The sequence below is a fragment of the Mytilus trossulus genome, chromosome 6 (assembly GCF_036588685.1).
Source record: "Mytilus trossulus isolate FHL-02 chromosome 6, PNRI_Mtr1.1.1.hap1, whole genome shotgun sequence".
Classification (NCBI taxonomy): domain Eukaryota; kingdom Metazoa; phylum Mollusca; class Bivalvia; order Mytilida; family Mytilidae; genus Mytilus; species Mytilus trossulus.
Window position 1 is genome coordinate 88,793,978 of NC_086378.1, and position 11,077 is coordinate 88,805,054.

The following is an 11,077-nucleotide window of genomic DNA, read 5'->3' on the forward strand; positions in this document are numbered from 1 at the left end:
CTGTCTATTCTTCCTTTTAGGAAGTCAGTTAATAAATGCGTCCTATCTCAAATGAGATTGTTATAAACGTGTTGTGTTGATACATCTTTCGTCTGGCGTACTAAATTATAATCCTGGTTCCTTTGATAACTATTTAAACCACTGGGTCGATGCCACTGCTGGTGAACGTTTCGTCCCCGAGGGTATCACCAGCCCAGTAGTCAACATTTCGGTGTTGACATGATTATCAATAATGTGGTCATTTTTATAAATTTCCTGTTTAATAAACTTTGAATATTTCGAAAAACTAAGGATTTTCTTATTCCATGCATATATTGCCTTAGCCGTATTTGGTTCAACTTTTTTGGAATTTTTAATTGTCAATGCTCTTAAACTTTGTACTTGTTTGGTTTATTTACTTATTTCGATATGAGCGTCACTGACGAGTCTTATGTAGACGAAACGCGCGTCTGACGTACTCAATAATAATCCTGGAACCTTTGATAACTTTTATGGTGTTGATTGACTGGAGTTGTATTGGTACTGGACATAAGAAGATGAAATAACACGAGTGCAACATCATAATTTGATAATAATATACATGATATATAAGGTTTTCAATGTCAATAATTTGCAAAAGGTAAGTATTAAAATCTCAAAAATAGTAAATAAAATGTAAAAAAAGATCAGCCTTGAGCTGCATTTGGCATATAATAAGTTGTGGAATAATAAGCCTGTTCTGCTGTTGTGATTGCCGTTGTATCGTCATAAATTCTGCAAAATATTGATATTCAAAAATTAAACAATGTCGTTTTCATTTATACTTCTCACTTTTTCTGTCATTTATAAATCCATTTAAAAATTATGTTTTTTACCGTGCCACGTTCGGTCTGTGTTTTTGTTACTCGTTTTCTGCGTTGTATCGATCTGATGAACACTTTTCAACTGATTTTTAAAAGTTTGTAAACATTTATTTTTACACCACTGTCATAGGGTTATTGGTAGGGTTGTCACCCACTAACATGTTAAACACCGCCACATTCTGTATGTGCCTGTTTCTAGTCAGGAACCTGTAATTTGGTGGTTAGCTTTTTTGCTGTTTTTCATATTCATATTTCGTTCAATTGGATTTTTAAGCCCTCAATATGACTAAATCGTATAGGTTATACCTATTATTGACATTGTGACATATCGAAGTTAATCTTTATGTCATATGGTATTTGGTGGAAAGTTGAAAGTTAATTATACCATCTGTTTTTAAATTAAACGTGATACTTGTACATTCCTTATTTGATGTAAATAAACTCATCAAAGATATCAAGCTTAAAATCATATCTTTACTTTTCAGTGACGCTCACAAAGGTTAAAAATCCAAATAAGTTGTAAAGCATTGAGGACCAAAAATTCTTAAAGTTAATCTATTCCTGAGGGAGAAAGTCTTAGTATTTCAAAAATTCAAAGTTATGTTAACAGTTAATTCATAATTGTGATAACATTCTATGCAATATGCATGCAGCCGATTGATGTTTTATTGTTAACAGAATAAGTTTGAAATAGTTTCAAAGGAAGAATTTCTAGGAGACGGAATTCACGTCATTATTTAACCTATAATTTAGTGAATCATAAGTTGGTTTACAACCATTCAGTAAAAGAATAAATTGGTTACAAATTAGAAAATCGTATTTAACTATGCGATCAGTACCACTTGATCTATTACTATCGAAGAGCCTCAAACAGGTATTGAATTCAATTTTATCTGTAAAAAGACTTTGGTAACAACACTAAGTAAAATATCAAAGTTACACATCTGACAGCATCGTTTTTTCCCTCGGAGTTTTTTTTTGTCTTTCATCATGTATAATCCTCGAATCATTATTACATTCATTTTTCTAAGTTTTGTTTTCTTATGAAAGTCAAAACTATGTGACATCAGTTATTATCATATATCATGATGAATCTTTAAAGAAACAAAATAATCAAAGAAATTAGTAGAAGTATACTATGAAGCATGCTTGTTTAGCGAATACTATTGTGTGCAGTATGAATGACAACAATTTTTAAAACTCGTTAAAATATAGGTTTAAAACGTCTTGAACATAATATTATATCAACATGTATCTGATACCATAAATGGTAATCAGAAACTTTATCTCTAAGTTAAGGCGTCTCCCAAGTAAAGACTCAAAGTATATCAATTTAGGTTTCAATATATAAATAATACTTTTTTGTATACTTGTATTAAGTAAATGTAACAAACCTTTCCAGAAACCTATCCATTTACCAACAAGTACAGGAAGACAGCACAAACAATCAATATGGATTTTTCTAATAAACAAATAAATAAAAATAAAATAGAGCAAAATCAAAACGAATAAAAACAGACCTTTTAAACGAAAAGAAATAATACGTAGAAAACTTATTCAAACTTTTCGCTTTATTTATTATTTTCTAAATGAAGCGGAATAAGAATAACATCATTTGATATTGGGTTGAGGGTTGTTTCATTGGCAATCATATCGCATCTTCTTATCAAATAGCAGTAAATTTTTCTAACATATTAGAACAACACCAATGTCAAGTTCCTTCTAAGTAGACTTAAGACTTTTATCTCCATGCTTTATGTCCACGTGTTTTTAATTATGAATAACACGATGCACAGAACGTTTCAAATTCTGCTTTAAAGCAAGCTAATAAGGCCATGTTGAATATCCATATCAACTTAAAGCTAAGAAATAAAGCAAGTTTAGTGAAATCTCACGTTGAAGGTTCAAAAGAGACAAAGGTCTACATTGATATCACTTAAATCTTCTATCAAAAATTGATAATATTTCTCAAATGTCTCATTGCACCAACTACTTTTTTTCTTCAATTTGTTTTTTAGATTGGAATAAACGTTATTTAGATATAGTCAGAAATATGACAGTCATTATCCATTCGTTTGATGTGTTTAAATTTTTGATTTTGCAAATGGATTAGGGACTTTCCGTTTTTGAAATTTGCTCGGAGTTTTTTTTTTTTTGTGTGATTCTACTTTTTAGATAAACATTAAAAGTAGTACTCAACACTCTAAGCAAGTTAATAAACTAATCTCAGAACAACAAACAAAATATTCTAATGTTGCAAAAGTATCTACAGTGTTGTAAATATCAATGAACAAACGAATTAACAAATATTTGTTATGTCATATATAAATTTTGATATGTTATACATATTTGGTATGTCATAAATACATTTTGGTATGTCATATATAAGTTCTGCAAAAAGTTCAATATTTTAGATATTTGTTGGTTCTGTATACATGCGGAATACAAATATCAATATATGATAACTGTAAAATAACAGATACGTAAAAGAGTTGTTAGATACAAAGAACCTGTGTCTATCTATTGATTTAATGTCCCTTTACTAACATATCACTTAAAATGTCACTACCAACATATAACAGAAGCAGGTTATACTATCATATATCTATTCCCATAGGTTTATTAAACATTTTATATACCTGTTGTCTTTAAAGTTGAACCTCTAGACGTACTATCACCTGAAGCTGATTCTGTAAAAAAAAGAAATCATTTGTAGAGACATTTTTGTCAATACTGGTGGATACGATTAAGGTAAATGTTTTGCAAAAATCAGATAGAAATTCAATGATAAAACAGAAACGAAAGCGGCTTAATACAGATTAATAATTTGGTCTTCTACACTTCTCCACTCTTAAAAACCAAAAAGATAAATAAAAGACAATACCCTTAATTTACAAATACAATGTTTGGATACCCCCCATCCGGTTAATTTATTTTTATCTTTAAATGAAAATCGGTTGTATCATGTTCTTTTCTTGATAGATACTATTGAAAACTGATATTTCCTTTGATCTGTTTTATGGTATAAATGAGTTTTCTCGTGTCATTAATTATCTAGATTTATAGAAAATTGACAACTCACTCATACTATTAATAAAGATAGTATATCATATTAATGGAATTAAATGATATAGATCAATTATAATGGAATTTGATGAGACTGCCATTAAGGTGAGAGGGTTAGCTTTAAAGAACCAGGTTTAATCCACCATTTTCTACAATTGAAAATGCCTGTACCAAGTCAGGAATATGACAGTTCTTGTCCATTTTGTTTTAATGCGTTTTGTTATTTGATTTTTCCATTTGATTATGGATTTTCCGAATTGATTTTTCTTTAAGTTCAGTTTTTTGTGATTTTTCTTGTTGTTACAGTCACACAATTGATATTAGTATAATGACAAGAAGGATATGCAAGGAAAATTAAAAAACAGTACATTAAATAACGTTCGTAAAAATGGTATGCATACAAGTTAGACAGATTAAACTAACCCATAATAATAACATCAATTATTTTGATGATACACATTTTGTTTGATATGAGAAATTATAAACACTTGCCTACCTTTTGTTTCTGTAGTTATTACAGAAGTGGACTGTAGTGACCCGGAATCTGTTAAAAAAAAGCCATTCTTATCCCTTTTAACAATAACATCGGTTCATTGATAAGCATGCAAATATAAACGTAAATCTATCAGATAATTTCGAGTTTCATGAAATAGGTCTTCATGTTTTACAAGGACATCCGAACATGATATACAATGAGTTAATGATCAGAACAAAAATACGAAACAGTAAGGAAAATTCAAAAAGGGGGAAATCTATAAAAAAAAAAGTCAAACACTTTCAATCAACAGAACAAATGATAAATAACTGCAAGTCACCTGTCTTGATACAGGTATTTACCTTTTGTTATTATAATGTTTGTTTTATTTGTTTTACCCTTAATATGACGACATGTTTGTGCAGTCGTATATCGCTTTTTTATTTTAGTATTTCTCGTGCCGTTGGGTCAAGAGGTGCGATTCGGAATAGATGAACTGTTACAGTCACCCAGTTTTAAAAAGTATATTGAATGGATATACAATGAAAATTTAAACAGAATATTGAAAAATGATGGTTAAAATGGTGTACATAAAAATGTGACAGGACGTACTAAATTATCATCCTGGTACCTTTGATTACTAATTACAACTGACCCATAATAATAATATCAATTATTCAGATAATAAAATTTTGCTTGATTTTCTAAATTCTCCACAATACGGCCTCCCTTCTGTCTCTGTATACATTGAAGAAGTGGACTGTACTGAACTCAAAGCTGTTAAGAGAAAACTTTTCTTATCCTTTTTAAAAGTAACTTTTTTACATTGATAAATAAAGACAACAGTGGTATACCTCTATTTGAAACTCATAAATCGATTGAGAGAAAAAAATCCGGGTTAAAAACTAAAAAGAGGAAAACAAGCATATTGGTAAGTACCGATTATATTTTACAATATCAATATGCAGACAACCTGATAATCAATTAATCGGGCTGTATTTGCGAACTTAGAAATGTTTTTCTATTTTCAGCAGCAACCGATTGTTGACTTGATAATTTTGGGTCAATATTATCAACGTCGGTTCTATTATTATGACGTCGTTGTTATGTCCGGGTTGAGTTCTTAAGGCCGGGTCAACGTATTTGACCTCACAAAGTCATAATACGGGTAAATATTAAGAGTTGAGCAGAGTTATAAAGACAATTGAACGACCGATTCGGACGCAAGAGATTAACACGGTTGTTTTCATTTTGTTTACCTTTGTATCTTTATTTTAGTCAATTTGTGTATTATCGGGGGAATATAAAAAAAAAGATCTGGTATGATTGCCAATGAGACAACTATCCACAAAAGACCAAAATGACACAAACATTAACAACTATAGTTCACCGTACGGCTTTCAACAGTGAGCAAAGCCCATACCGTATAGTCAGCTATAAAAGGCCTCGATCAGACAATGTAAAACATTTCAAACGAGAAAACTTACGGCCTTATTTATGTAAAAAAAATAACGAAAAACAAATATGTAACACATAAACAAACGAGAACCACTGAATTACAGGTTCCTGACTTGGGAGAGGCACATACATCAATAATGTGGCGGGGTTAAACATGTTAGCGGGATCCCAATCCTCTCCCTAACCTGGGACAGTGGTATAACAGTACAACATAAGAAACGAACTATAAAAATCAGTTGAAAAAGGCTTAACTCATCAGATAGAAAAATAAAAGTGAACGTGGCCGGGTACTTATACATCCCGACACAAAAAGACACAATGAACAGATCTGAGAGTACTCGCAGTTATCTGACAGCTAATTCAAAGCCACTAACAACTAATAAAAACATCATGCCTCTAAGACTGAATGTATACTAGTAAGGCATTATGTGTTAATTCAACTTTTGTATTATCAACCACACAATTTTTGCTTTTGTTGGTTCTTTGTCAAAATTCCTTTTAATTACAATAACTGTTTGTTGTTTGCATTCGTATATTTGTATTTTGTATGTGTTGTACGCTGCGATGTAAGGTTACAACGTCTTGCTGATGGATCAAAATCATTCGCACATGAGCTAGAGGACAATAAACGTACCAAGTAAGTAATATGGCAGTTTTTTCCTCCATTTCGTTGGATGATATACTCTTACAATTATTCTTGTCAAAGTTCATGTTTTTTTCGAATTAATCTCGAAGTTCGGTGTTTTTGTTGATGATTTTTTTATACTATATTAACTCTGGTACATTGAGAATAATCAACTGAGGACGCATGACCAGGAAATAAATGAAGGTTTTATAAATTCAGGCTTTGTAATTTACAATATCTAATTTCACTATTAAAATAATCCATGAACATATATATGTATATTATATACTGGCATCAGCTGCATAGCAATTAAAAAGCTGTAATAAAAAAAATATACAATATTATATTATAATTATTTTGGCTGCAGATGTGAGAGTTTTCCTCACGGATGTAATATTCTAAGATAACATACCTTCTGTTTGACCAAAATCAAAATCTGATGGATCAAAATCATTCGCACATGAGCTAGAGGACAATAAACGTACCAAGTAAGTAATATGGCAGTTTTTTCCTCCATTTCGTTGGATGATATACTCTTACAATTATTCTTGTCAAAGTTCATGTTTTTTTCGAATTAATCTCGAAGTTCGGTGTTTTTGTTGATGATTTTTTTATACTATATTAACTCTGGTACATTGAGAATAATCAACTGAGGACGCATGACCAGGAAATAAATGAAGGTTTTATAAATTCAGGCTTTGTAATTTACAATATCTAATTTCACTATTAAAATAATCCATGAACATATATATGCATATTATATACTGGCATCAGCTGCATAGCAATTAAAAAGCTGTAATAAAAAAAATATACAATATTATATTATAATTATTTTGGCTGCAGATGTGAGAGTTTTCCTCACGGATGTAATATTCTAAGATAACATACCTTCTGTTTGACCAGAAGTTAAAGTTGTGGACGGTTTTGGCTCTGAGTCTGTTAAAATAAAGTTTACAGAATATTATAATATGATATCGCTGCAAAAACGCGTTACATTGATGCATGTGTGTAATCACAAGAATTTCACTTTTACAGAAATAAACCTTTTAGAAAAAAAATGTTTTAAGCAACTTACGTCATGTGTTTTTTTTACAAAGACGTCAACATAAATATTTTTAGTTTTAAATCGTGTAAAAAGACCGGGTTTTTGTTTGTAAATGCTATTGGTATATCATCTATCAAGCTCTAGCTATTCCTATTCTTTAATTTTTAAATTGCATTATTCTTTGAGTATCTTGTCTTATAAAGATCAATACTTTACTCTTTGATTTAAAGACGCACGACAGTCGCATTAAATTCCAGTATATTGACTACGATATGTGAACAAATCAGACATATATGATACGTAAAAATCTCAATTTTCTTGCACCAGATGCGCATTTTGACAATACGTGTCTCTTCAGTGATGCTCGTGGCTAAAATATTTCAAATCCAAAGCATAAATAAAAGATGAAGAGCTATAATCCAAAAGGTCCAAAAAGTATAGCCAAATCCGTGAAAGGAATCAGAGCTTTGCATGAGGGAGATCAATCCTTAATTTATAATAATTTCTAATATTTAATAACAGGAAATTTTAATAACACAAAAAATCCGTATTTTCACGCCAGTACCGAAGTACTGGCTACTGGGCTGGTGATACCCTCGGGGACTAATAGTCCACCAGCAGAGCAATCGACCCAGTGGTAGTAATAAAATTAACTTATTTACGAAGAAAATTAAAAACCAATTGTCAAACAAACAACGTGATTACCTATAATCTATATTTCAAGAACATCGTGTATTATTTATGAAATTGATACCGAGTATGTATATGTGTTATCTACCATAATTGGAGAATGTTTCACTACACCTTAACAACAGACATGGTACAGATACATAAGGAATGTATGCTTGAGCTTTTGATTTTGACATTTGCTTAGGAAATTTCCTCTGCATTGATAATTATTGGTATTTTACCTTTTGCTTATGATTGATAACTTTTGAACAATGTTGGTATAAGGGTTTAGTACTTACACCTGTAAACTGTTATATTAGATGCTATTGAATTGTGATGTCCACATATCACTGATGTACCGCCAGTTTCACATCTAAATTCCGTATAGTGGTAATCGGAAGTTACATTGTATCTCAATATAGACGTCCGGCTATTCTGACATCCATAAGAGAAAAGCGTTCCTTGGTCATAGTCGTCGGGATTTGGCCAACCAATGAAGTTAAGCATATCATCACTCCTATAACACCACCTTAATACTCCGGCAGGATTTCTTCCTACTGTTCCAGTACAACGCAACTCAATCTGTGTATTAGGTTTATATAATTCTTCTATTTCTGGTTTTGCACTAACTTCTATCTGATTGATAGTTGTTGGTTTAACTAAAAAAATAATTGTATTATGTATTGCTCTATAACAACGTTAAACAAAATATATTTAATTGCATTTTTTAATTTGTTTTTTCAAATATATATGTAGAACTCTAAAGTGCAATTAGGACGCTAAAGTAAAATGGTCACGCAAAAGTGCTATGGTCTTCGCTTAAGTGACGATGACTTCACACGCTAATGTGCGATGGTCCGCGAAAGTATAAACGTTTTTTACGTACTATGGATTATGACGTGAACAGTCGTTTATACAAATAAAATATGAACATGCCGAAAAAACAATGTAGAATATTTGGGTGCTGGAAGAAGGAATTGTTTCTTACAGTACACCATTTTTCTATGCAGATACAAAAGTATACGCACACGTATCCTTTGTCATGTTTCTGTTAGAAGCTAACGGATACATCGACATCATTGTTTATGTTGCAATTTACATTGCGGTCTCCGTTAAAATATTGTTGATTTTATTGCAAATTAAAGTCGGTAAAATAAAGGTACATGTTTTCATGCGTAAATCATAAAATGTCCGCTAAATCATTATTTTGAACATTGTAGGGTAATAAAACCTGCATTTGTACTCGCTGCGAAAAAGAAGAAAGCTCGGAGAAAATTGCATTTCTCATTCATTCAAAATAAAATTAAAAGAAATAAATGTTACACAATGAACGAATTTTGTTTGTAATTTACGATGACGTGTTTAAGGATAGATGTTCACATAAGGGATAGACTGTATGTGAACTGCAAGCTACGCGTAATGTCAAAATATATGATACGCCCGAATTTGGAAAAAAAATCATACACAGGATATATGGACTTTTGTTACACCTTAATTACCATTTCCACAATTATCATGTGGTCGGTCTTTTAAAATCAGAAACAATCACTTAAGCCTATCGGTACATTATAAAGCAAATGACATGTTATAAAACCTAAGCATACTAGCTTTTGCAAAAAGATTATTTATTAACATTAGTTTAGTTTAGTTTAGTTTTAGTTTAAAAATATTTATTTTAAGTGGATTGGGAAACAAGTTTTGCAACTTATATCAATCTCTTTCCACTTTTCGGGTGCGAGTGCTGGCTTGTAGCGGCATCTATTTTTTCGAAATCTTCAAGGGTGTATTTTTCGTGCAAGAGATACGGCTCTCTCTCTTAACACGGGTCAGCCATTTATCATCCCCTTCCGAAGGACTATCATCGTTTCCTCCAGACCATACTCGCAAATGGTGTCAAGAGAGAGCCGAAAATTCAGTCCTGGAAATTTCCATCCAGGAATGGGAATCGAACAAGGCACCTTTGTGTTAATAGTCCGCTGCAAAAACCACTACATCACATGAACACTAGTGTTCTATAAAGTTTTAAGCCCTTTAACCTTACACCTTAGCGTGATATTCATTGTACTTTAGCAAACAAACAACCATCGTACTTTAGCGTGATACACCATCGTACTGTAAGGGTAAACCGTCGCACTTTAGCGCGACCATCGCACTTTAGAGTACCATCGCACTTTAGAGTACCATCGCACTTTAGAGTCCTACATGTATTATTTACAAAACTATATCGAAGATGAAAAGTGTGTGCCTCGCATAGCTTATCAAGCATTTATACATTTCGGTTTAGAATATTTTGGGTTTGAGCGTTTTTGATAAATGCAAACTTGAAAAATGCATCGGTCGCACATTTTTTTAATAGTATGATTAGATATAGTATTACGTAACATACTGACAAAACTTTAATGGAATAAGAAATGCTAACACTATTTATACGCCAGTTTCGTTTTAGCATATATAATTTTTATCAAATTTTGTTTCAAATATTTCGTTTTGTGTTACGCATTTGAATTGTTTGCACGTTTGTTGTGGTCAGTGAACACGGTTATGAATTCGTGCTTATTTTAAATTATTGATGTATCCAATCTTAAGTAAATTATCAACACAGAATACACGATGGCTTATCTTATAGCATAAAGGTAAGTATCTGGAGCCTACATTGAGTATTTTGTAATATGGCATATACCTAAGTTTACTGGATTTTGTTTTGTATTGATGTTTTAGACCTTACTTGAAGTAATGTTGTGATTTTATTTATGCTCTTTTATAACCCTTTAATAGGCAACTGATATATATAAAAATGAAAAATAAGTATCTAAAAAACTTATTTATCGACGACACATGTTCATGTTTCTATACGAGTTATATTATTAGATCTCAAGATTTAGTAATAAGTGATTTGA